We start from the raw sequence: 22059 nt of genomic DNA on the forward strand, positions 1-22059 counted from the left end.
ATAGGTAAAATACCAAGGGGATGAATACTTTTGCAAGGCACTGTATATCCAGGAAAGCCAAAGTTCTAAAAGCTGGGTTTAAAATAGTGTATAAGAGATCATACAAAATATTTTGCTGTGACTCTTATGTGGATGATGTAAAAAATATTTGTTAGTCTGATGTGATTAGTAAGGAGCATCCAGGCGCTGCACTTGATGCATTTATGAAATTGCTTCTTCCAAATGTTGATAAACATGCACCTGTTAAGAAACCGACTGTTAGAACTGTTAAGGCTCCATGGATTGAGGAATTGAAAAACTGTACGGTTGAAGAAGATGGGGTTAAAAGGAGTGGCTAATAAGTCCGGCTGCACATCTGACTGGCTGACTTACTGCAAATTGAGAAATTATGTGAGAGAACTCAACTAAAAGAAGAAGAAACTGTATTAATGAAGCCAAGATCAGTGATATAAAGAATGATGGAAAAAAACATTGGAGTACTTTAAATTAAATTATGGGCAGCAAGGCAAATTCAACTCCATCTTTCATCGAATCAGATAGCTTATTCATCACAAAACCATTTGATGTTGCCAATTATTTTAATAATTACTTCATTGGCAAAGTGGGCAAACTTAGGCAGGAAATGCCAACAACTAACAGTGAGCCATCATATTCATACATAAAAAAAGAATAATGAAAGAAAAGCATTGCAAGTTTGAATTTTGTAAAGTTAGTGTGGGAGAGGTGGAAAAATTATTGTTATCCATCTATAATGACAAACCTCCTGGCATTGAAACCTTCGATGGAAAGCTACTGAGGATGGTAGCTGACTCTATAGGCACTCCTATCTGTCATATCTTCAATCTGAGCCTAGAGGAAAGTCTTTGTCCTCAGGCCTGGAGGGAAGCCAAAATCATTCTGCTACCCAAGAGTGGTAAAGCGGCCTTTGTTGGTTTTAACAGCAGACCTATCAGCTTAATACCAGCTCTTAGCAAACTGTTGGGAAAAAATGTGTTTGACCAAATACAATGCTATTTCTCTGTAAACAAATTAACAGACTTTCAGCATGCTTATAGAGAAGGGCACTCAACATGTACTGCACTGACACAAATGACTGATGATTGGTTGAAAGATATTGATAAGAAGAAGATTGTGGGAGCTGTACTGTTAGATTTCAGTGCAGCCTTTGATATTGTTGACCATAACCTGTTAAGAAAATGTGTTATGTGTTATAGCTTTTCAACATCTGCCATATCGTGGATTAAGAGCTATCTTTTAGAAATAGTCTCTGAATAATTGTTTGCATTTTTACATTGTTACAGAAGTAACGATTGTTTTCAGTCAAATAGCCTACTTTGTGTGTATTTTGAAATACTTTCTGAATATTGTCCTCTGTTCACATTTTGGTAAATTTTTGTAATATTTATAACATATTATACTTGGTATATTTTGAGTGAGTAATTTAGTCAAATGTACTACCATTTAAATACTCTATTTTTTGTTGTTGTCGCTATCATGTCAAAGCGCAAGGCAGGTGATATCAAACCCAAGACTTTTGATATCACATGAAAGAGTGTGGCCACTGCCACAGACCTTTGGGAAAGATAGCATACTATGAACATAATGCTAAGTTCTATGATAATGCTAAGTTCTATGATAATGCTAGGTTCTATGATAAATTCACTCATCAATGGACAGTTGAACAGCAAGAATTGGAATTGCCATTGCAGCAAAAAATATTTTGGCAGGGTGAACATGGTAGGTGTGTATATTATTATGGAGTTATTTGTGTTTCCTTTGTAAAAGCGTTCATAAGCTTGTCCCCCTAACTAGTGTGCATCTAATATATCATAACAATTGATCAAGTTGGCTACTTCATTGCCGGGCCTTTCAGGCCCCTTTTTATTTTCAATGTCATTCTAATAGAAACTTTTTATTAGTGTAATGTTTTTAACATTCTTGTAGCTTACTTGAGATTTCAACAGCATCTTTTTATCTGTTCATCAACACAGATCCACGTCAAGCTCACACAGGTTGCAACAAATGCCTACAGACATTTCCATGTAAAAGGTGAAAAGGCAGATTACTCCATCATGCACTGGACGGACAACCTTGTACTGCAACGTAAGAATTAAGTTCACAAAATGCAAGGGAGTATGTGGACACAGGCGAAGGTCAAGGCAGAGAGGAAAACTAAAGAGTCTAAAACTTGGGCTAGATTCTCTGAGCTATTTAAATGTCCATATTTCATGCCCATAGACTTGGTCGTAGTGGACTCTATGCATCATCTTTTACAAGGGACAGAAAAACACGTTTTGACCATCTCGAAGACTATTGGTTTGCTGGATGATGGAATACTAAAAATTATTCAGCTTAAAGTTGATGCACTGAATGCACCTGCAGACATAGGCCAACTACCCGCTAAAATCTCATCAGGGTTTTCTCATTTCAGTGCACAACAATGGAAAATGTATGCGTTTACTCCTTATTCACTCTTAAGGGACTTGAGGAGGATGTCCATTATGATTGCTGGACCCATTTTGTCAAAGCCTGTATCATCTTATGTACAAGATGTATTAAAATGGAGAGGGTTGGAGAGGCTAATCGCCACATGCAACAGTTCAGTGGGAGCTTTGCAAGGTTTTATGGAAAACGGTATTGCACACCAAATATGCACCTCCGTAGCCACTTGAAGAAATGCGTTTTGGACTATGGTCCAGTATATGGTTTCTGGTGCTTTCCGTTTGAATAAGTAAAATGGTTTCATAGGTAAACAGAAGACCAACAATTACAGCATCTCAGTTCAGTTAATGAGAAAAGATTTAACTTCCCAAGAGGTTAAGAGGATAGTCTGGCCAACTTTGATGAAATTAAAAACGTATGTTTAAAGTTCCATGACCTTCCAGAGCCATCTAATCAAGACAGATTAAGCTCTGTTTTTATTCTGACTTCTCAATACTGAGCTTCTACTTCTTATCAATAAACATATTCTAACTTACATGTACACAGTCGGAAACAAGCCATATTACGCAGTGTGTCTGACAGCTGATTGATGGCCAGTCACATTGTGTTTATTTTGCCCACTCTGCCCGTCACATTACTTCCTTACTACAGCCTTGCTATTGTGCTGATATGGAATAGAAATATGACCTGGTGTGACAAAGGCAATTTCTCCTGTGGGCCAGAGCAGAGCCGTGTGAGGTTGGGCAGCATGGGGGCACATGTGGCTGTAATTTTCCTATCAGGCCCTGAGTGGGTGTCTTGATGACAAAGTTTTCTGATTATAGCTGCAGTTCTCTCAGGGGCAGACTAGATCAACGCCAACTGACATCTCTCTCTTTTCACCCTTTTATCAACTAACAAGTAGCCATGTTTTCTCACAGTCCTGCTTAGACATCCGAGGTTATTAGACTCATTGTCAGCAGAGTAGCAGACAGTCAGAATGAAATGAAGAGTGTGAACAAGGTAGTGGAGGAAGAAGGCAAAGAAAGAATGAAGAGAGTGCTGCCCGGCACTGTAATTATTCCTTCCTCCACAGTCCTCTGCACTGTTATCTCTTCCTCCCTCATTCCTGCTCAGCGAGTTCTGAATTCTGATGAAGTCTACAGACTGCCAAGGCCCAAAAACAGGTCCTGAACTTCTGGGGAATTTCAAATGTACTAATGGCTGCCCTCAAAAGTCTTTTTCACATACAGTAGCTCACTGATAGAGGGGAGAATTATCATTGGCTTCTTGCCCTCTGGTTCTTTCAGCCAGTAAGTCACTGATCACTGCTGTCTGGAAGTGGAGAGAGGGAGCATGATTAGTGGCTTTGAAGTGTGCTGCCAAAACATCACACCTCAGAAGTATGCACTTGTCTAAGTCACAGTGCACTCAGGATAGTCAAGGTGAGGTACATTGGCACTTTGAATCACTGCCAGACAGGTTGTGTGAGCGTGTGTGTGTGTGTGTGTGTGTGTGTGTGTGTGTGTGTGTGTGTGTGTGTGTGTGTGTGTGTGTGTGTGTGTGTGTGTGTGTGTGTGTGTGTGTGCGTGCGAGCGCGAGCGTGTGCGTGTGTGCGCGCCTGCGTGTGTGTGTGTGCACTTGTGTGGGTGTGTTTGCTAGTGTCAAATCCAGTTAGCAGCGTGCATGCCCCGCCCACCTGAGGATCTGTGGGCATGTTTGAGGTGCAAAATCCACTTGTCACTTAAATCTCGCTGGATTGATTGCTTTCATTTTACTCCTGCGACCCTTTCATACTCCTGCTTGTGCTGGATGTTTTTTCCCGTTAATGTTACGACTACGGAAACGTTTGTAATGACCTGTCAAACACACCGCGATAACAGCTGAAATGGGCTCAATGGAATACATTGTCTTTCTGTTGCATCTATAATGCTATAGCTTCGTCTGGATTTAACGCATCGCCTCGACACTTACATCATAAGACGAGAAGAAAGATAACTTTATTTTAATGCGTGTACATTTTTTGTGGAATTGAAAAAGGTTACAATTAAATACAAGTGAAATGTTTTCATATTAGATGTACTGAAATGAAAGCAACTTCCAAAAAAGAACACTCGGTTTATAGTGACATTATGTCTAATATCGGAAAACATTTAAAGTATGCATAGATAGGTGCAAACTCGAGCCTAGCGTGTTGATTTTTAATCTGAGGGTATCCTGCTATTGACACACTTGTTGAATTATGCAAGAGAACGTGACAACAACAGTAATTAATGAGGCAGTCTAGAAAGCGCAGTGAGTGCAGGTACAGTAGGCCTAGACAGAGCAGGTATGGTAGACAGAGCAGGTAGGTTAGACAGAGCAGGTAGGTTAGACAGAGCAGGTAGGGTAGACAGAGCAGGTAGGGTAGACAGAGCAGGTAGGGTTGACAGAGCAGGTAGGGTAGACAGAGCAGGGAGGGTAGACAGAGCAGGTAGGGTAGACTGAGAAGGTAGGGTTGACAGAGCAAGGAGGGTAGACAGAGCAGGGATGGTAGACAGAGCAGGTAGAGTAGACAGAGCAGGGAGGGTAGACAGAGCAGGGAGGGTAGACTGAGTAGGTAGGGTTGACAGAGCAAGGAGGGTAGACAGAGCAGGGATGGTAGACAGAGCAGGGAGGGTAGACAGAGCAGGTAGGGTTGACAGAGCAGGTAGGGTAGACAGAGAAGGGAGGGTAGACAGAGCAGGTAGGGTAGACTGAGTAGGTAGGGTTGACAGAGCAGGTAGGGTAGACAGAGCAGGGAGGGTAGACAGAGCAGGTAGGGTAGACAGAGCAGGTAGGGTTGACAGAGCAGGGAGGGTAGACAGAGCAGGTAGGGTAGACTGAGTAGGTAGGGTTGACAGAGCAAGGAGGGTAGACAGAGCAGGGATGGTAGACAGAGCAGGTAGGTTAGACAGAGCAGGTAGGTTAGACAGAGCAGGTAGGGTAGACAGAGCAGGTAGGGTAGACAGAGCAGGTAGGGTTGACAGAGCAGGTAGGGTAGACAGAGCAGGGAGGGTAGACAGAGCAGGTAGGGTAGACTGAGTAGATAGGGTTGACAGAGCAAGGAGGGTAGACAGAGCAGGGATGGTAGACAGAGCAGGTAGAGTAGACAGAGCAGGGAGGGTAGACAGAGCAGGTAGGTTAGACAGAGCAGGTAGGGTAGACAGAGCAGGTAGGGTAGACAGAGCAGGTAGGGTTGACAGAGCAGGTAGGGTAGACAGAGCAGGGAGGGTAGACAGAGCAGGTAGGGTAGACTGAGTAGGTAGGGTTGACAGAGCAAGGAGGGTAGACAGAGCAGGGATGGTAGACAGAGCAGGTAGAGTAGACAGAGCAGGGAGGGTAGACAGAGCAGGGAGGGTAGACTGAGTAGGTAGGGTTGACCGAGCAAGGAGGGTAGACAGAGCAGGGATGGTAGACAGAGCAGGTAGAGTAGACAGAGCAGGGAGGGTAGACAGAGCAGGGAGGGTAGACAGAGCAGGTAGGGTTGACAGAGAAAGGAGGGTAGACAGAGCAGGGATGGTAGACAGAGCAGGTAGAGTAGACAGAGCAGGGAGGGTAGACAGAGCAGGTAGGGTAGACAGAGCAGGGAGGGTAGACAGAGCAGGTAGGGTAGACAGAGCAGGGAGGGTAGACAGAGCAGGTAGGGTAGACAGAGCAGGTAGGGTAGACAGAGCAGGTAGGGTTGACAGAGCAGGGAGGGTAGACAGAGCAGGTAGGGTAGACTGAGTAGGTAGGGTTGACAGAGCAAGGAGGGTAGACAGAGCAGGGATGGTAGACAGAGCAGGGAGGGTAGACAGAGCAGGTAGGGTAGACAGAGCAGGGATGGTAGACAGAGCAGGTAGGGTAGACAGAGCAGGGAGGGTAGACAGAGCAGGGAGGGTAGACAGAGCAGGTAGGGTAGACAGAGCAGGGAGGGTAGACAGAGCAGGTAGGGTAAACAGAGCAGGTAGGGTAGACAGAGCAGGGATGGTAGACAGAGCAGGTAGAGTAGACAGAGGAAGTCTTTGGTGTTTGCAGCCCTGTTCCACCCTTTATGTTAATTTATCATACATGCAAATACACCCAGTGTATTTATGCAAAGTAGGCACATATAAAACATTTATTGGAACACAAAACACAAATAAAATACCTGATATATTAGAAAATGTATATATGAGTGCATTCTAAGAAAAGAAAAGTGACATTTTACAATTAATGTAATTCCAGAATTCCTACCAAAAGCCCTGAACTCCATTAATTATTTGTCCAGTAAAATGTTTGATGTGCTATAATTCAGTCAATATCTGATGGATAAAAATAAAAATCATCCATTGTCCAACTGCTGCTGTTAGGAGTGTGTATTGGAGAAGAAGTCAGGTGCAGGAGAGCAGAGTGCACAGGCGCACTTTTTATTCCGGTCAAAATGACAGCAAAAAATAACATAAAATGTGCCCAAAACACGGAACATAGACAAAAAATGATGCGCGTAACAATATCAACAATATCAAAATACACGTAACACAAACAATCCTACACAAAGACATGATGGGGAACAGAGGAATAAATACATATGAATTGACTTGGGAATGAAAACCAGGTGTGCAGGGAACAAGACAAAACAAATGGATACATGAAAAATGGAGCGGCGATGGCTAGAAAGCCAGTGAAGTCGACCGCCGAACGCAGCCCGAACAAGGAGAGGTGCCGACTTTGGCGGAAGTCGTGACAGTTGTCCTTATTAGAATTGTTTTAAAACCTTTCAACAATTTTGATGAACTTTGCTAATCCAATCTTGATCATCGCAGTCCTCCCATGTTATTTAAAATGGCTGATTATGTAGCAGCATCTCACCCCATATGACACGTCAGTGAGGAAGCCTGTAGCATTATCCCTTCCCCACTTCTTCCACGTGTACCAGCAGCAAACAGCCCCCAGGCTCCAGCGCCCCAGCCTGAGAAGGAGAGGCACAGAGGGGGGCATCAATATGCAGCACATCTCTGGAAATCTACTTGGTTGACACAGCGTAAAAAAGCGCAAGGGGGACAAAGATAAATGAGTTAGTGCCTATTTCAGCATTTTTACTGGAGACTTAGCAGATCTGTGGCTTGTAGATGTGGACCCGTGCATGGCTCCCTGGGCAGGCCAGGGGTTTGGTGTTGCACTGATTACTGTCTCCTAGCTCTACCCATCTAGCACGGGGGCCGGTTTAGGAGGCGCGCAGAGCAGAGAGTAGTGGGGTCTGTCTGATGGGATGTGATGTACAGTAGGAGGCAGCGTTTGTCTCCAGCTGCTGGGGACATTTACAACATCACTCCTGTCACAGGAAACACTAATGAACATAGGACCCCATGCTGCACTGGAACAGATGTTAGATACACATCCATGCTGTAGCTATACAAGTACTAACTTACAGCATACACCCATCCATACTGTAGCTATACACGTACTAACTTACAGCATACACCCATCCATACTGTAGCTATACACGTACTAACTTACAGCATACACACATCCATACTGTAGCTATACACGTACTAACTTACAGCATACACCCATCCATACTGTAGCTATACACGTACTAACTTACAGCATACACACATCCATACTGTAGCTATACACGTACTAACTTACAGCATACACCCATCCATACTGTAGCTATACACGTACTAACTTACAGCATACACACATCCATACTGTAGCTATACACGTACTAACTTACAGCATACACCCATCCATACTGTAGCTATACACGTACTAACTTACAGCATACACACATCCATATTGTAGCTATACACGTACTAACTTACAGCATACACCCATCCATACTGTAGCTATACTCGTACTAACGTACAGCATACACACAGCCATACTGTAGCTATACACGTACTAACTTACAGCATACACCCATCCATACTGTAGCTATACTAACTTACAGCATACACCCATCCATACTGTAGCTATACACGAACTAACTTACAGCATACACACATCCATACTGTAGCTATACACGTACTAACTTACAGCATACACACATCCATACTGTAGCTATATACGTACTAACTTACAGCATACACACATCCATACTGTAGCTATACACGTACTAACTTACAGCATACACCCATCCATACTGTAGCTATACACGTACTAACTTACAGCATACACACATCCATACTGTAGCTATACACGTACTAACTTACAGCATACACACATCCATACTGTAGCTATACACATACTAACTTACAGCATACACCCATCCATATTGTAGCTATATATGTAGTAACTTACAGCATACACACATCCATACTGTAGCTATATACATACTAACTTACAGCATACACACATCCATACTGTAGCTATATACGTACTAACTTACAGCATACACACATCCATACTGTAGCTATATACATACTAACTTACAGCATACACACATCCATACTGTAGCTATATACGTACTAACTTACAGCATACACACATCAATACTGTAGCTATATACGTACTAACTTACAGCATGCACACATCCATACTGTAGCTATATACATACTAACTCACAGCATACACACATCCATATTGTAGCTATACACGTACTAACTCACAGCATACACACATCCATATTGTAGCTATACACGTACTAACTTACAGCATACACACATCCATACTGTAGCTATACACGTACTAACTTACAGCATACACACATCCATATTGTAGCTATACACGTACTAACTTACAGCATACACACAGCCATACTGTAGCTATACACATACTAACTTACAGCATACACCCATCCATACTGTAGCTATACACGTACTAACTTACAGCATACACACATCCATACTGTAGCTATACACGTACTAACTTACAGCATACACACAGCCATACTGTAGCTATACACATACTAACTTACAGCATACACCCATCCATACTGTAGCTATATACGTATTAACTTACAGCATACACACATCCATACTGTAGCTATACATGTACTAACTTACAGCATACACCCATCCATACTGTAGCTATACATGTACTAACTTACAGCATACACCCATCCATACTGTAGCTATACACGTACTAACTTACAGCATACACACATCCATACTGTATCTATTTACGTACTAACTTACAGCATACACCCATCCATACTGTAGCTATACACGTACTAACTTACAGCATACACACATCCATACTGTAGCTATACATGTACTAACTTACAGCATACACCCATCCATACTGTAGCTATACATGTACTAACTTACAGCATACACCCATCCATACTGTAGCTATACACGTACTAACTTACAGCATACACACATCCATACTGTAGCTATATACGTACTAACTTACAGCATACACCCATCCATACTGTAGCTATATACGTACTAACTTACAGCATAAACCCATCCATACTGTAGCTATACACGTACTAACTTACAGCATAAACCCATCCATACTGTAGCTATACACGTACTAACTTACAGCATACACGCATCCATACTGTAGCTATACACGTACTAACTTACAGCATACACCCATCCATACTGTAGCTATACACGTACTAACTTACAGCATACACCCATCCATACTGTAGCTATATACGTACTAACTTACAGCATACACCCATCCATACTGTAGCTATATACGTACTAACTTTCAGCATACACACATCCATACTGTAGCTATACTAACTTACAGCATACACACATCCATACTGTAGCTATATACGTACTAACTTACAGCATACACCCATCCATACTGTAGCTATATACGTACTAACTTACAGCATACACCCATCCATACTGTAGCTATACACATACTAACTTACAGCATACACCCATCCATACTGTAGCTATACACGTACTAACTTACAGCATACACCCATCCATACTGTAGCTATACATGTACTAACTTACAGCATACACACATCAAAACTGTAGCTATACATGTACTAACTTACAGCATACACCCATCCATACTGTAGCTATATACGTACTAACTTACAGCATACACCCATCCATACTGTAGCTATGTACGTACTAACTTACAGCATACACCCATCCATACTGTAGCTATACACGTACTAACTTACAGCATACACCCATCCATACTGTAGCTATACACGTACTAACTTACAGCATACACCCATCCATACTGTAGCTATACACGTACTAACTTACAGCATACACCCATCCATACTGTAGCTATACACGTACTAACTTACAGCATACACCCATCCATACTGTAGCTATACACATACTAACTTACAGCATACACACATCCATACTGTAGCTATACTAACTTACAGCATACACACATCCATACTGTAGCTATACACGTACTAACTTACAGCATACACACATCCATACTGTAGCTATACACGTACTAACTTACAGCATACACACATCCATATTGTAGCTATACACGTACTAACTTACAGCATATACACATCCATACTGTAGCTATACATGTACTAACTTACAGCATACACCCATCCATACTGTAGCTATACACGTACTAACTTACAGCATACACACATCCAAACTGTAGCTATACTAACTTACAGCATACACCCAGCCATACTGTAGCTATACACGTACTAACTTACAGCATACACCCATCCATACTGTAGCTATACACGTACTAACTTACAGCATAAACCCATCCATACTGTAGCTATATACGTACTAACTTACAGCATACACCCATCCATACTGTAGCTATATACGTACTAACTTACAGCATACACCCATCCATACTGTAGCTATACACGTACTAACTTACAGCATAAACCCATCCATACTGTAGCTATATACGTACTAACTTACAGCATACACCCATCCATACTGTAGCTATACACATACTAACTTACAGCATACACCCATCCATACTGTAGCTATACACGTACTAACTTACAGCATAAACCCATCCATACTGTAGCTATATACGTACTAACTTACAGCATACACCCATCCATACTGTAGCTATACACGTACTAACTTACAGCATACACACATCCATACTGTAGCTATACACGTACTAACTTACAGCATACACCCATCCATACTGTAGCTATACACGTACTAACTTACAGCATACACACATCCATACTGTAGGTATACACGTACTAACTTACAGCATACACACATCCATACTGTAGCTATACTAACTTACAGCATACACACATCCATACTGTAGCTATATACGTACTAACTTACAGCATACACACATCCATACTGTAGCTATACACGTACTAACTTACAGCATACACACATCCATACTGTAGCTATACACATACTAACTTACAGCATACACCCATTCATACTGTAGCTATATACATACTAACTTACAGCATACACACATCCATATTGTAGCTATATACGTACTAACTTACAGCATACACACATCCATACTGTAGCTATACACGTACTAACTTACAGCATACACCCATCCATATTGTAGCTATACACGTACTAACCTACAGCATACACACATCCATATTGTAGCTATACAAGTACTAACTTACAGCATACACACATCCATACTGTAGCTATACACGTACTAACTTAAAGCATACACACATCCATACTGTAGCTATATACGTACTAACTTACAGCATACACACATCCATATTGTAGCTATACACATACTAACCTACAGCATACACACATCCATATTGTAGCTATACAAGTACTAACTTACAGCATACACACATCCATACTGTAGCTATACACGTACTAACTTAAAGCATACACACATCCATACTGTAGCTATATACGTACTAACTTACAGCATACACACATCCATACTGTAGCTATACACGTACTAACTTACAGCATACACACATCCATACTGTAGCTATACACGTACTAACTTACAGCATACACACATCCATACTGTAGCTATATACGTACTAACTTACAGCATACACACATCCATACTGTAGCTATACACGTACTAACTTACAGCATACACCAATCCATACTGTAGCTATACACGTACTAACTTACAGCATACACCCATCCATACTGTAGCTATACATGTACTAATTTACAGCATACACACATCCATACTGTAGCTATACACGTACTAACTTACAGCATACACCCATCCATACTGTAGCTATACACGTACTAACTTACAGCATACACACAGCCATACTGTAGCTATACACATACTAACTTACAGCATACACCCATCCATACTGTAGCTATACACGTACTAACTTACAGCATACACACATCCATACTGTAGCTATACACGTACTAACTTACAGCATACACACATCCATACTGTAGCTATATACGTACTAACTTACAGCATACACACATCCATACTGTAGCTATACACGTACTAACTTACAGCATACACACATCCATATTGTAGCTATACACGTACTAACTTAGGGCATACACACATCCATACTGTAGCTATACACGTACTAACTTACAGCATACACACATCCATACTGTAGCTATACTAACTTACAGAATACACACATCCAAACTGTAGCTATACACGTACTAACTTACAGCATACACATATCCATACTGTAGCTATATACGTACTAACTTACAGCATACACACATCCATACTGTAGCTATACACGTACTAACTTACAGCATACACCCATCCATATTGTAGCTATATACGTACTAACTTACAGCATACACACATCCATACTGTAGCTATATACATACTAACTTACAGCATACACACATCCATACTATAGCTATACACGTACTAACTTACAGCATACACACATCCATACTGTAGCTATACACGTACTAACTTACAGCATACACACATCCATACTGTAGCTATATACGTACTAACTTACAGCATACACACATCCATACTGTAGCTATACACGTACTAACTTACAGCATACACCCATCCATACTGTAGCTATACACGTACTAACTTACAGCATACACCCATCCATACTGTAGCTATACACGTACTAACTTACAGCATACACACAGCCATACTGTAGCTATACACGTACTAACTTACAGCATACACACAGCCATACTGTAGCTATACACATACTAACTTACAGCATACACACATCCATACTGTAGCTATATACATACTAACTTACAGCATACACACATCCATACTATAGCTATACACGTACTAACTTACAGCATACACCCATCCATACTGTAGCTATACACGTACTAACTTACAGCATACACCCATCCATACTGTAGCTATACACGTACTAACTTACAGCATACACACAGCCATACTGTAGCTATACACATACTAACTTACAGCATACACCCATCCATACTGTAGCTATACACGTACTAACTTACAGCATACACACATCCATACTGTAGCTATACACGTACTAACTTACAGCATACACACAGCCATACTGTAGCTATACACGTATTAACTTACAGCATACACACATCCATACTGTAGCTATACTAACTTACAGCATACACACATCCATACTGTAGCTATACACGTATTAACTTACAGCATACACACATTCTGTACTGTATTTTCAGGTGTGGTCAAATATATTGGCACCCTTGCTGCATGTTTCACTGTTTCTTAAAAAACTTTTGGTGTTTACACATGTATTTGTACGATTTACAACGACACAGGAACAAGAAATAGAAAAAATTGAAATTGAAATTGAGATTTGTCACTTCAAAGTCAAAAATGACATAGACTAAATTATAAAACATTCTAAATAATTTGGTTTTCAATTATTCTAGTTTACTGTGTAATTTATCTCACCTGTGGTAAGTTGCAGATGGATACAGTTAAAAAATAGTAATTCAATCAGCTTTGAAATTAAAAATATACAATTTTCTCTACAGTGCACTTACAGTCTATAATTTAGCAAATGGTCTTATCCAATGCACTTACGATAAGTTTATTTGAATGAGGATTTACTTAGTACAAGCTTTCTCAGAAATACTTAATGTCAGTAACAATGGTACCAATCAGATCTCTCTCTCACACACTCTCTTTTCTTCCCTCTGTCTGTCTGTCACACACACAAACACACACACAAACATGTGCACACACACACACACACACACACACACACACACACACACACACACACACACACACACACACACAGACAGACAGACAGACAGTGTAACGGTTCTCTAAATCCTCCTCCTCCTCAGACGAGGAGAGGAGAGAGGGATCTGAAGACCAATATGCAGCGAGGTATGATGACATGATTTATTGATTTAAACAAGACACGACATAGACAGAAAACGAACTATACTTGAATAACTACAAAACAACAAACGACGTAGACGCACCTGAACATAAGAACTTACGTATAACGAAGAACGCATGAAAACAGGAACAGACTACATAAACCGAACAAACAAAACCGAAACAGTCCCATGTGGCGTAACATCACACAGACACAGGAGACAATCACCCACCAACAAACAGTGAGAATGCCCTACCTAAATATGACTCTTAATTAGAGGCAAACGCAAACCACCTGCCTCTAATCAAGAGCCATACCAGGCAAACCGAAACCAACATAGAAACAGATAACATAGAATGCCCACCCAACCTCACGTCCTGACCAACTAACACACAAAAACTAACATAAATAGGTCAGGAACGTGACAGTACCCCCCCCACAAGGTGCGAACTCCGGACGCACCAGCACAAAGTCTAGGGGAGGGTCTGGGTGGGCATCTAACCACGGTGGTGGCTCAGGCTCCGGGCGCGGTTCCCACCCCACCATAATCCATCCTAGCCTCCTCCCTCCAAGCATGTCCACCCTCTTTCTTCCCCCACAAAATCCTCTTAATAACACATCTAATAATGACAACACCGGGACAGAGAGATAAATCAAGACAGAGGGATAGATAAGAATATAGAAGTAGATAAAGATAGAGAGGGAGATCAGGATAGAGGGGCAACTCCGGACTGAAAGGCAGCTCCGGACAGAGAGACAGCTCTGGACTGATGGGCAGTTCTGGGTATCTAGCCTTTTCAGGCTGAAGGGCATCTCATGGCTGACTGACGACTCTCGACGCTCATGGCAGGCTGACGGCTCTCGACGCTCATGGCAGGCTGACGGCTCTCGACGCTCATGGCAGGCTGACGGCTCTCGACGCTCATGGCAGGCTGACGGCTCTCGACGCTCATGGCAGGCTGACGGCTCTCGACGCTCATGGCAGGCTGACGGCTCTCGACGCTCATGGCAGGCTGACGGCTCTCGACGCTCATGGCAGGCTGACGGCTCTCGACGCTCATGGCAGGCTGACGGCTCTCGACGCTCATGGCAGGCTGACGGCTCTCGACGCTCATGGCGCTCTGACGGCTCTCGACGCTCATGGCGCTCTGACGGCTCTGGCTGCTCATGGCGCTCTGACGGCTCTGGCTGCTCATGGCGCTCTGACGGCTCTGGCTGCTCATGGCGCTCTGACGGCTCTGGCTGCTCATGGCTCTCTGACGGCTCTGGCTGCTCATGGCTCGCTGGCGGCTCTGGCTGCTCATGGCTCGCTGGCGGCTCTGGCTGCTCATGGCTCGCTGGCGGCTCTGGCTGCTCATGGCTCGCTGGCGGCTCTGGCAGATCCTGTCTGGTTGGCGGCTCTGGCAGATCCTGTCTGGTTGGCGGCTCTGGCAGATCCTGTCTGGTTGGCGGCTCTGGCAGATCCTGTCTGGTTGGCGGCTCTGGCAGATCCTGTCTGGTTGGCGGCTCTGGCAGATCCTGTCTGGTTGGCGGCTCTGGCAGATCCTGTCTGGCTGACGGCTCTAGCGGCTCCTGTCTGGCTGATGGCTCTAGCGGCTCCTGTCTGGCTGACGGCTCTGTAGGCTCATGGCAGACGGGCGGCTTTGCAGGCTCATGGCAGACGGGCGGCTTTGCAGGCTCCTGGCAGACGGATGGCTCAGACGGCGCTGGGGAGACGGATGGCTCAGATGGCGCTGGGGAGACGGATGGCTCAGATGGCGCTGGGGAGACGGATGGCTCAGATGGCGCTGGGGAGACGGATGGCTCAGATGGCGCTGGGGAGACGAATGGCTCTGGCCGGATATGGCGCACTGTAGACCTGGTGCGTGGTGCCAGAACTGGAGGCACCGTGCTAATGACAAGCACCTTCCTACTAGTGCGGGGAGCAGGGACAGGGCACACTGTATTCTCAAAGCCTACTCTATCCCTGATGCGTGGTACCGGCACTGGTGACGCCGGGCTGAGGACAAGCACATCAGGATTAGTAGGGGGAGAATATACAGTGTGTACAGGGCTCTGGAGACGCACTGGTAGCTTAGTGCGTGGGGCCGGAACTGGAGGCACCGGGCTAGATACACGCACTACAGGGAGAGTGCGTGGAGGAGGAACAGGGCTCAGGATACGCACTGGTAGCCTAGTGCGTAGTGTAGACACTGTAGGTACTAGGCTGGGGCGGGGAGGTGGTGCCGGAAATACCGGACCGTGGAGGCGTACTGGCACTCTTGAGCATTGAGCTTGCCCAACCTTACCTGGTTGAATGCTCCCGGTTGCCCGACCAGTGCGGGGAGGTGGAATAACCCGCACCGGTCTATGTAGGCGAACCGGAGAAACCATGCGTAAGGCCGGTGCCATGTATGCCGGCCCGAGGAGACGCACTGGAGACCAGACGCGTTGAGCCGGCCTCATGACACCTGGCTCAATACCCAATCTAGCCCTACCAGTGCGGGGAGGTGGAATAACCCGCACTGGGCTATGCACTCGTACAGGAGACACCGTGCGCTCTACTGCGTAACACGGCGCCTGCCCGTACTCCCGCTCTCCACGGTAAGCCTGGGAAGTGGGCGCAGGTCTCCTACCTGCCCTTGGCCCACTATCTCCTAGCCCCCCCCCAAGAAATTTTTGGGAATTACTTACGGGCTTTTTCGGCTTCCGTGCCAGACGCGTTCCCTCATAGCTCCGGTTCCTCTCCCAGGTAGCCTCTGCTCTCCTCCGTGCCTCCAGCTCAGCTTTGGGACGGCGATATTCTCCCTGCTGTGCCCATGGACCTCTCCCGTCCAATATTTCCTCCCAAGTCCAGAAATCCTTGTTTCTCTCCTGTCCTTTACTCCGTTTAGTTTCCCTTTGCCGCTTGGTCTTAGCTTGTTGGTTGATTCTGTAAAGGCTGACGCTCTCCTCATCCTCGGAAGAGGTGAGGAGAGAAGGATCTTCAGACCAAAACGCAGGCTCAGGGAAATAAGCCATCTTTATTATAAATTACGATGGCACACGAAACGAAACAAACACTTGCAAAACTACAAAATAACAAAACGACGTTGACGAGACCTGAACATAAACTTACATAACTAAACATAAACTTACGTACAGGTAACAGACGACATCGAAACGAAAACGAAACAAACAAACGCTACAGTCCTATGTGGTACGAACATAACATACGGACACAGGAGACAATCACCCACCAACAAACATTGAGAATGCCCTACCTAAATATGACTCTTAATTAGAGGCAAACGCAAACCACCTGCCTCTAATCAAGAGCCATACCAGGCAAACCGAAACCAACATAGAAACAGATAACATAGAATGCCCACCCAACCTCACGTCCTGACCAACTAACACACAAAAACTAACATAAATAGGTCAGGAACGTGACAGACAGACAGACAGACAGACAGACAGACAGACAGACAGACAGACAGACAGACAGACGCATACTGTATGCATAACCATATGCATCTGATGCAATGGTAGTGTAATAGTTGATCCTAAAGGGGTCTCAACCTCATGCAGAGATATCTATGTGAACTGTGTGGGTGAGCAGATTTCTCCTAAAGAGTGCTGCTGCGTTGTCTTAACGTCCTCTCTCTCTCAGGGTGTCACTGTCATTATTCTAGAATAGACTGCATCTTCCTGTGATGTAGGAAAAGCACTCCCTTGACTGGGCTGTCCTGGGTCCTGGAAGATCTGAGTCCTATAAGGTGTCCCCAGGGAGGCTCTAACCGTCAGATGAAAGCTGAAATGGGCTCAGACTCAGTTCTCGGTAGAGTAGGGTCAGGCCTGGATTTGCCTTACAGCACCGGAGAGGAATTCTGCCGCTCAAGCAGAAATAATGTGAGCAAATCAACTTGCTATTGGCTATTTTACTGTGCAAGCAGAAAGTATAGGCAATTTCTGGCTCCAATCTTTTCTCATTTGTGTGTGAGCGCGTATGCTTGTGTGCTTATGTGTATGTGTGTTTGTAGTGAGCGAGAGAGAGAGGCAGAGGAGGAGGAGAGAGAGAAGGATAAAAGGGAAAATTCTAGATGAGGATGTAAGTGATTATTTGGACAATTGGCTGTGACAATTTGCAATGTTGCTGATAAACATGTACCCTGTATGAGAAAGATGTTTTTTTTTATTTGCATAATGTATTTTTAATGTCTCTCTAATGACCTTAAGAGAAGGTTAATGGTCCCTGTGTTTGTACACGTTGTGCTGCCTCATTTGGGGTTACCATGGAGCTGGGGTGATCCAGTACCATAACCTGCCCTCACAGGGCTGCTCTTATTGCTAGGCACTCACTATAGAGACTAGAGAGGAAGCGTGGGACCATTTTGTGCATTACCATTGTGTACAATAATTTTAAAGTATGTGTGGGTGTCACTTACTGTATGTCTAGAGCGGGAGCGTGGAAAGAGAACGCATCTGTTATGCATTACTACTACTAAGTTTGTGTTTGAGTGCCTCTGATGCTTATGCATTTGAAATGGGAAGTTTACATACACCTTAGCCAAATATATTTAAACTCAGTTTTTCACAATTCCTGACATTTAATCCTAGTAAAAATCCCCTTGCTTAGGTCAGTTAGGATCACCACTTATTTAAAGAATGTGAAATGTCAGAATAATAGCAGAGAGAATGATTTATTTCAGCTTTTATTTCTTTCATCACATTCCCAGTTGGTCAGAAGTTTACATACAACTTCAACGTTACATGGGAACTGAGGTTTAAATACCTGGAAAGAAAATAAATAATGGCATACGATTTTGTTAAGAGTGATAGGTTTGGAGTGTTTTTATGCTATATTTATGGAGGTCCCCCTCTCATAGCATCATTCTGATACATACTGTATCTGATTAGCATCAGTGACTGAGACTCTGATGTGGCAGAGCCCTGTCTCTGTCCTGTCTGATGTGGCAGAGCCCTGTCTTTGTCCTGTCTGATGTGGCAGAGCCCTGTCTCTGTCCTGTCTGATGTGGCAGAGCCCTGTCTCATCCAGCTGGAGAAGACAGACAGTAAGACAGGGCCGTCCCCAGCTGGAGGGGACAAACAAATAGGACAGACAGGGCAGATCAGGGAAGACAGGGGAGGGCAGAGCAGAGCAGGGCAGACCAGAGCAGGGCAGGGCAGACCAGGGCAAGGCAGACCAGAGCAGGGCAGGGCAGACCAGAGCAGGGCAGACCAGAGCAGAGCAGGGCAGACCAGAGCAGGGCAGACCAGAGCAGGGCAGACCAGGGCAGGGCAGGGCAGGGCAGGGCAGGGCAGACCAGAGCAGGGCAGAGCAGAGCAGGGCAGAGCAGAGCAGGGCAGACCAGAGCAGGGCAGACCAGAGCAGGGCAGAGCAGGGCAGGGCAGGGCAGAGCAGAGCAGGGCAGGGCAGAGCAGGGCAGGGCAGGGCAGAGCAGAGCAGGGCAGACCAGGGCAGGGCAGGGCAGAGCAGGGCAGGGCAGACCAGGGCAAGGCAGGGCAGAGCAGGGCAGGGCAGGGCAGACCAGAGCAGACAGGGTGGTACGCTCTAAGAAAAAAGGGTTCCAAAATGGTTCATCGGCTGTTCCCATAGGAGAAACCTTTTTGGTTCTATGTAGAACCCTCTTACTCTCTGTCTTCTCCAAAAACGGTTCTTCAAAGGTTTTCCTATGGGGGCAGCCGAAGAACCCTTTAAGGTTCTAGATAGCACCTTTTTTTCAAAGAGTGTACAGGCCAGAGGGCCGGGCAGGACACGGCAGAGCCGGTAGACATTATCTGGTTACCCAGACTCATTGCTTTCGAACCATCTGATTGGTCCCAGAAACCTATGGGTTGGTCTAGAGCCAGAACATACATGGGTAAACCAACGTCTTTGATTTGTACAATGCCACTCGTCACCCAAATGACTTCAATGATGGCAGATTCACCTAACGTATGTAGCGATCGAAGAATTCAGTGTGAGTTGTCAGGCAAGGGTAGACAGGACAGACAGGGAAGACTGGCCAGTCACCAGTCAGCGGGACCTAGTCAACAGCTCTAATTATTCAGCAGCACCACTGGCCTCTTCACTGAAACCCACACTCAGGCCTCACTGCACACACACTCCCACTCACAGCCCCTGGACGGGCCAACTGGAGGGATTTATTGCACATCTCTTCTCTCTCTCTCTGTGTGTGTGTGTGTGTGTGTGTGTGTGTGTGTGTGTGTGTGTGTGTGTGTGTGTGTGTGTGTGTGTGTGTGTGTGTGTGTGTGTGTGTGTGTGTGTGTGTGTGTGTGTGTGTGTGTGTGTGTGTGTGTGTGTGTGTGTGTGTGTGTGTGTGTGTGTGTGTGTGTGTGTGTGAGAGAGAGAGAGAATCTGAAACATCTGGACTGGGAGAAGGGAGGAGAGGGCAGGATATGGGTCTTTGTCCAGAGTCCTGATGCTTGATGGGCTAGTTGGACCTGAGGAGGGCCAGAAGACCAGTGTTTCTGAGAGGTCTGTGGTGGAGGGCGATTATAGGACAGCCGTATGAGGCTCGCTGTAGGACAGATGTTTGGTTACACTCAGTGGAAGCCTCTATTCAGGGGACTTAAACTGTGGATCTGGCCACACTCATGTAGATATAGAGAGACATATCATACATATCTGTCTAAATCAGACAATCAGGTGGAAGAATGACTTCCTTTCTAGGCTCCAATCCCTCAAAAACACAGCGGTGTTGCGGAAAACGGGTGGGGGAAAACCTTTTATATGCTTTATCATTTAAGCTGCAACCGAATAGATTCTATCACCAAATAGGCTTGCAGTCAATACAAACCATTGAACAATGTATTACTGGATCAAGCGACTATCTGTGTACCCAAAGCAGCAGGATAATCATCTTGTTTTTGCCTCTTTCCAAGCAATGAGCTTCTCTGTGTGTGTATGTATTGTTGTGTGATGCCTGGTGGTGATGGAGGACCGATAACCAGGAAGTGTGTGTGTGTGTGTGTGTGTGTGTGTGTGTGTGTGTGTGTGTGTGTGTGTGTGTGTGTGTGTGTGTGTGTGTGTGTGTGTGTGTGTGCGTGCGTGCGTGCGTGCGTGCGTGCGTGCGTGCGTGCGTGTGTGTGTGTCTGCGCGCGTGCATGTGTGTGTGTTAGATGTGTTTACTGATGGGAGAATAGGGACATATTGGGGTTAATGACCTGTGAGAATGTTTAAGCTTGGTTCTGATTTCTCATTCTACTATAAAATGAGCTGTGTGCACAGTCCGTGTGTGTGTGTGTGTATCAGTCTGTTTGTGTGAAAGTATGTGTCTGTTTTGTTTCTTGCTATCTCTTTCCATATGCATGCAATCTGTCTGTGGTAATGTGTGTGTGGGTGTGCACTGTACAGTACTGTATATCCGGTCATGTCAGGTGCATGCGTTTTAAATGCGGTATGTTGTTGTGGTAATTTAATAGGTGCATGGTGGGAGAGAGGAATAGGGAGATAGAGATAGAGG

At 44.6% G+C, this 22059-nt stretch overlaps 1 protein-coding gene across 1 annotated transcript in view; it reads left to right on the top strand.

The window, feature by feature from the left end:
• cdh13 (cadherin 13, H-cadherin (heart)) overlaps positions 1-22059 on the top strand; it is a 570143-nt gene that overhangs the window by 493577 nt on the left and 54507 nt on the right. The gene's annotated exons all lie outside the window — the stretch shown is intronic.

Source organism: Salvelinus fontinalis, chromosome 9 (genome assembly GCF_029448725.1).
Source record: "Salvelinus fontinalis isolate EN_2023a chromosome 9, ASM2944872v1, whole genome shotgun sequence".
Lineage (NCBI taxonomy): Eukaryota > Metazoa > Chordata > Actinopteri > Salmoniformes > Salmonidae > Salvelinus > Salvelinus fontinalis.